Source organism: Desmodus rotundus, chromosome X (assembly GCF_022682495.2).
Source record: "Desmodus rotundus isolate HL8 chromosome X, HLdesRot8A.1, whole genome shotgun sequence".
NCBI lineage: Eukaryota > Metazoa > Chordata > Mammalia > Chiroptera > Phyllostomidae > Desmodus > Desmodus rotundus.
The window spans coordinates 12,364,606-12,371,024 of record NC_071400.1 but is presented as its reverse complement, the minus strand read 5'-3'; positions in this window follow the sequence as shown (position 1 = coordinate 12,371,024).

The following is a 6,419-nucleotide window of genomic DNA, read 5'->3' as shown; positions in this document are numbered from 1 at the left end:
AGTAAGTAGTGCTTTGAAGAAAAGTGTGCTGTGATTGCCAGTAATGTGTGTGTGTGTGTGTGTGTGTGTGTGTGTGTGTGTGTGAAGGGGACAGGGTGGGGAGAGGGAAAGGGAGGGGGGATATGGTTTCTGATAGGGCATCAGGAAAGGGCTCTCTGAGAAAGTCACTGGTGGGTTGAAACCTAAAGGACAAGTAGGAAGAATATATACAGAGATGGGACAAAAGAAACAGCACACACAAAGGCCCAGAGTTGACCCATTAGCCTGCAATCCTGGGCATCCTCAATACCTGTGTATGGTTACTTAGTCTTTAAAAAATACATGCATTCACTGATAAAAAGTTTATAAAGCTTTGACATTTCCCTTAATGCAATCACTTCAAACAAAAATTGAGATTGGGTGATAGGAATTAATATTTGATCAAGTCAAATATTCAGGAGTTGTTGCTACTCATATCACACCAAGTCTCACAAGCAAAAAGTGCTGGAGCAGAGATTTGAAGATTTACTTTTCCATTCTGATTTGAAAAGAGGATGATAGTTGAACACAATATAAAACTTTTTTTATGGTGCTTAAGAGTCTTCCCTCTAGAGCCAAATTGCCTGAATTTGGATTCTGGCTCTACCGTTTACTGGGTCTGTAATTCTGAGCAAGTTACTTCCAAGCAGCCTGAACTTTAATGCCCTCATCTGTAAATCATGGGTAGTAACAATATCCATTTCAGAAAGTTGCTATAATGGCTTATTGCATTAATATTTGTAAAGTACATAGAACAGTACCTGATGTTTAGTGAGTATTAAATGTCTGTTAAATTAAAAAGGTATTTTTTTATTTTAATTTAAGGATAACATGAGCTAAGCGTTGATGTAAACTGTAGGAACATCTTCATGATACTTGCTACAGGAGAATCATTTAACACATCGTGGATTCAGATTCCATCAATGCAAATTCATTATTCCATAGAGTTGAATAAATATTTCTTCATTGGTTTCCCATGAAATGTATGTTAAGTAAATTGTTAATGTAAAAAAACTTTGTTTTGGTTGTTAAAGTTTCTTAAGTGATTACATTTTTTCTCAAGCATTTTAGCAATATATATTTGCAAATGCACATTTGATGTACTAATTATTAGTATTTTTTCATTTATTTGTTAGATAACATTATATAAAATGTTACTTTGTACTAATTTATGCCTGTAAATGTCATGTAAGTATATTTAAAATACACATATAATTGATAGTATATGTCAATCTAACTTTATTTTCTTCCCTGTTTATTTTCTTCTCTTTCTGTGTTTTATAGGTAATAAAATAGAAGGCAGGATACCTCAGGTAGGCAATTTCCACTGCAGTATGTCTTCTAAGTAAAAATCAAGCTCTCAAGTTCTCTTTCCTTGTAACTCAACTCTTCACACAAGGATTATAGAATTTCCTAAGACTTTAGAAATACTGTCTGCAACACATGCTTTATGAAACTCTCAGGCTCTTTTTCTCTGTCCAACATTTATGCTCTGGAACAAGTACCTTGTATTAGGGAGCATCTAAACATCTCACTATGTACTTCATCCCACATGGAATATATAATTTATTTATTTTTCAGATATATGAAGCCGAGAAACAGTGCTGTCATATGGAGTGACCACACTGTTTTTGCCTAATATTGTGACCAACTGATTCTCAGACATTTGTACAATTACTTTCTTTTCTCTGTTTCTCAAATGATATCTCTAGAAAGCAAAAATGAAGAGTCAGCCAGTCTCAAATTATAATCCCCAGTACTTGTTTTGTGTATAAGCCATTGGATACCAATTACTGTGAAGCTGTACTAAACTGTATGTGTAAATTTTGGTCATGTGCCTTATCTAGTACTGCATTGACACTCCTGCTCCTGTTTATGAAGTCTATTAAAATTTTTTTCTTTTTTAAAAATCTTCTTGTTGTTCAAGTACACTTTTCTACCCTTTCCCCTTCCTCTCCCCCCAACCCCAGCCATCCCCACCTCCCTCCCCTGATTCCTACCCCCTTGGTTTTGTCCATGTGTCCTTTATAGTTGTTCCTGAAAACCCTTCCCCCTTCTCCCCCACTATTCCCTCCCCCCTCCCCTCTGGTTACTGTCATATTGTTCTTAATTTCAATGTCTCTGGTTCTATTTTGCTTGCTTGTTTGAAGTCTATTAAAATTTAATTCAATCCTGCATGTTATATCAAATCCCCCACCATGTGTGGATCTCTAGGGATGGTGACATGTGTCACCACTCAAGCATTTGTAACTCCTCAAATGACTTTCTTCACACTGAGTCATCTGCTTTCTTAAAACCGTCAAAATATATTCAGGACCCCCCCCCCCCCCGCCCGATTCTTGTTAAATTAAAACTAAAAAAAGAAAACTCCTTGTCAATCTACTGTGACTCGATACACCAAGAAGCACTACATTCAAAGGACAAATTGTGCATACGGGGGCCATGGGTATCTCTACTGTGACCTGAATAACTTGTCATGTAAGAAAATAACCCCTGGTATTATCTGGAAGGAACTAAGGCTCTGCCTCTTGACTCTCATCTGGTAAGCTCCTCTAAATACCACATATGTGTTGGCAGACCTGGGACCAGATCAATGCATAGCTGCAAAAGCTGTCTAGCCCATGTTGTAGTTTCATACATCTTTTTCAGTGTTAGTCACTTTATTTTAACAGCATTTAACCACTCCAAAATATTAATTGGGTCTGTCTTACAATTCAAGCAGTTGACTAGGCCTCAGGGAATACATTGATGAGCAAGATGTAGTCTCTACATTAAATATATTCCATGGATAACAGCAATGATAAGAATGTAAACAGTCTTATTCACAGTAGAGAACAGTTAACATTAAACTTTGGAAATTCAGAGAGAAAAGAGAGGATGAAGGAAGGAGGAGGAGGGGCTCACGATAGCATTACCTGAGGGCATTAGGCTAAGTGATTCTGAGGGTCTTTTTCCAACTCTGTTCCTTTATTTCTCATCCAGTATGGTATGTTCACTATAATGCTGCTGACTTCCCATTCAACAGTGCTCCATATACTTGAAGCCTGGTATTAAGGCCCTAAGAGAATAATAGATGCTACCTACCAGTAATTGAGAATGGATTGATTATGAAGACTTCAGAGTGAGTGTGCAGTACTTAGCCTCTGTCCCATTAAACCTCAACTAGGATGAAAAAGGAGAGAAAAGAAAGATAATTAAGAATTCCAACCTGATAAGCTTTAGAGAGGTCAGAACAAAGGAGGTCATTTGGGAGCCCAAAGTGTGAGATAACAGATTCTTTAACAAGACAGTAATGTTGCTTAGTAATGAAAGAGTGACAAGAAGGGAAGAAGAAAGGCAGCAGTGTGAAGAATATCACAGCAAATGGGAGAGTGAGGCACATATATCTCCAAAGGACTTGATGAGCTGGCATTTATGTGAATCACTAGGAAGCATGCTTAATATTCTCTCACAAAATGACAAGGCATTTAACAAGTTGTTTCTAAAACAGATTCTGTGATATTTAAAACATTCCAGATGGCTTGTGTTTCAGCATCCCCAAATTACTAATAGTTATAATCCACAGGCCTTGTCCTATTAATTTATAAAACTCTTTCAATATGATAAAAAGTGGCCATCAGTAATTTATTTCAGATGCAATATTTATTCATGCACAGGCTGGAATTACTCTGCTTATGACACAGAGGGGCATTCCCAAATGTGTGTTTCTTTCTGCATCATAACTTGTCTCAGTCCTCTGAGCCTATTGATACCATCCTTCATCTGTGCTCTGCTTGCCTAACTCCTAGTCATTTCTCAGGTCCTGAGTTCTGTCATTTTCACAGATAAGCCTGTTCTTGCCCTCAAATGTAAGTCAGGCACACTTCTAATCAGCTATTGTTACACTGTAATTTTTTTGCAATACACTACTACTATAATTATAAAATCATTTGTGTTATCATTTAATGTCTGTTTTCTGCAACCCTTTCCTAGTTAGAATGCAAACTCCATGAAGGCAGGGGTCACCATATTCCTAGGCCTTATCAGACAGTCAGGCACATGGTAGATACTCACTCATCATTTGTCAAGTGAACAGGTGATTCAATTTAAATGGAATTATTAGACCAAAAATGTTTGGATATATCTGAATTTCCTGATATACACATACTAGTTTGATTTTGGTATATATTGTACAATTAAACTTCACCACTAAAGTTATATATAAATACCTATTTCACTACATGCCCTCAGAATTACTTTTTTCAACTAGAAATTGTAATGTTCTTTCCTTAAGTTTAAGGAGATTATTTTTTTTCATTTAGGAAAAACTCTTTTTTGATATTGTGAAATGTATCTATAATATTTTAACATATACATGAATGTAGCAACATTATTCAAATTGATCAAATGCCACTATTTTCAATACTTTGCATTTCTGGTTTGATTTAGTGAAGATGATATTGTTCTTCTTAAAGAATTATGTGCATATTTGACTTAATTGAGATTACTATGTTGAACATAACATGCCCTGGTTTATTAAATGTTCTTGTTTGCTAAAAGTTGGAACTAAAAATTAATTTTGTTTCACCTCTTTAAAATTTTTTAAAAATGTTATGTAATAGAAAAATATTTAGACCCTGACCTCTGTCTATAAATCAATATCAAGTCCTTATAAAATAAAAAAAACTAAAGTTAAGAAAAGAATAATTAGAGGAATATATAAGTTAAATATGACTTTCTAAGCATGCCACTTCAATATGCTCAGAACATCACAATGTATACATTTCAAATCATTTAAAAAATAAGAATTTGTTTTCTACCCAAAGGAGAAAAATACTTATAGCATATATAACTGAAGAAGAGTTCATTTCTTTATTACAGAAAGAAACTTAGAATTAATTAGCAATAACAGAACAGAAAAAGTTACATATGATATGGGAATAATTTTAAAAGCATTTAAATAAATAGCTTGAAACATGAATCTTGTGTAAGTAGTAGTAATAAAATGAATTCACATTAAAACAACTATGGTAATATTTTGTGCTATAAAACTGTCAGATTAAAATAAATTATATTATCCACTATTCATTGGTGTATGGAAGAACAAGAACTCTCTTACATACTGATGGTGGGAGATTTATATCAATATAACTCTTTTGTTGGGGACACCTGGGTATCATACACCAAAAATTACTAGATTAAACGCTCACACACTTTTGGTGAGAATGTAAAATGTGCAGTTACTTTTGAAAACAGCCTGGCAGTTTCTCAAAATTTTAAGCATAGAGTTATCATATGACTCAGCAAGGCCATTCCTGGATATACACCTAAGAAAAATAAAAGCACATGTTCATTCAAAATCTTGTACATAAATAAATGTTCATAGCAGTATTAGTCATAATAGCCAAGAAGTAGAAGCAATTTAAATGCCCATCAGTTGATTAATAGATAAATAAAATATGCTATATCCATACGACGGGATATATGTCTAATTGTGGCATACCATTCAGGAGATGTTAAAACTCTCAGTCTTTAACATAAAATGTTAATGATAATTTAGGTCCTCAGTGACTTTATAATATAATATAGCAATAAAAGCAAGTGAAGCACTGATACCTGCACAGCATGATGATCTTTAAAAACACTATATAAAGAAAGAAGCCAGTCACAAAACACCACATATTGTATGATTCCACTTATAGTAAATGTCCATTAAATAGAAATCTGTAGAGACACAAAATAGTGGTTGTTTAGGACTGAGCAGGTGGGCAGTATTGAAAGGAAAAGGGGCTGTGTGTGTGTGTGTGTGTGTGTGTGTGTGTGTGGTGACTGTTAAAGAATATGTGGTTTCTTTTGGGGATAATCAAAGTTTTCTAAAATTGATTGTAGTGATGGATGCACAATGCTTTAAGTATATTAAAAACTATTAAACTGTACAATTTAGATGGTAGACTTTTACCGTATATTAATTATATGTAAATAAAGTTGTTATAAAAATAAATAATACAAACATGTTAAAACTATCTAAAAGGAGGAAGAAAAACAAAGCTACAAGACTGAGGGTGTCAGTTTGAATGAAGCTTAAAACCTGCATATATTTTGACATATTTTATAATGTGGAAATAGTTAAATATTTATTCACCTTCTCATCCAATCATCAAATATATACTGACAACCTACATGGAGCCCACATTTTAGCCAGAGAGCCAGATATGTATAAAGCTTGAAAATCATAAATGTGATAGGATCTATAGATGCTGGGGATATAACAATGAACAAAGTAGGAAAAACCTTTCTCATCGGGAAATTACAACCTAGTGGGGAATCACAGTATGCTAAATAAATTAATAAAATATTTAGTATTTATGATGCTTATACTTCTATTTTGAAAAACAATGTGAAGCAAGAAATATGGGTCTTTG